This window comes from Neopelma chrysocephalum, unplaced genomic scaffold (genome assembly GCF_003984885.1).
Source record: "Neopelma chrysocephalum unplaced genomic scaffold, ASM398488v2 Primary Assembly neopelma1_74, whole genome shotgun sequence".
In the NCBI taxonomy this organism is placed as follows: domain Eukaryota; kingdom Metazoa; phylum Chordata; class Aves; order Passeriformes; family Pipridae; genus Neopelma; species Neopelma chrysocephalum.
In genome coordinates, this window is record NW_020897735.1 from 1,545,584 (window position 1) to 1,546,144 (window position 561).

Here is a 561-nt window from a genome sequence, read left to right on the forward strand (position 1 = left end):
GGGGGGCTACTGGAGCTCCCCGGCTGTGGGGAGAAGGGCAGCTGGGGAGAGGGCTGGTGGGGGCTGTGGGGAGGGGGGCTGTGGAGGTGTGGGCTGGGGGGAGAACTTTTGGGGGGACTGAGGGGGAGCTGTGGGAAGGGGGTGTGTTGGGGAGTGACTGGAGGGGTGATGGGGTGTGCTGCAGGGAAGGGTTTTGGGGAGAATGCAGGGGGACCTGAGGGGGGAGGGCTGTGGGGTCTGCAGGGGTGGGGGCTGCTGTGGGCTGGGGGGGGCGAATTGGGGGCAGCTATGGGACTGTGGGAAGGGGGACTATTAAGAGGGTGCTGGGGAGGCTGCGGGGAGGAGGACTGTGGGGGCAAACAAGGGGGTGCTGCAGGGGTGGGGTCTGTTGGGGGGACGTGGGGAGGGGGTGTGTTGGGGGGGGCGACTGGAGGGGGATATGTGGGGTGGTGCGGGGAGGGGTTCTGGGGGGAGTGCTGGGAGTCCTGGGAGAGGAGGGCTGAGGGATCTAACGGGGTGGGGGCTGCTGGAGGGATGTGGGGCATGGGTGTGTTGGGGGGG

The 561-nt window shown here is 69.0% G+C and overlaps 1 protein-coding gene across 1 annotated transcript in view; it reads right to left on the reverse strand.

The window, feature by feature from the left end:
- AKNA (AT-hook transcription factor) overlaps positions 1 to 561 on the reverse strand; it is a 21,001-nt gene that overhangs the window by 12,134 nt on the left and 8,306 nt on the right.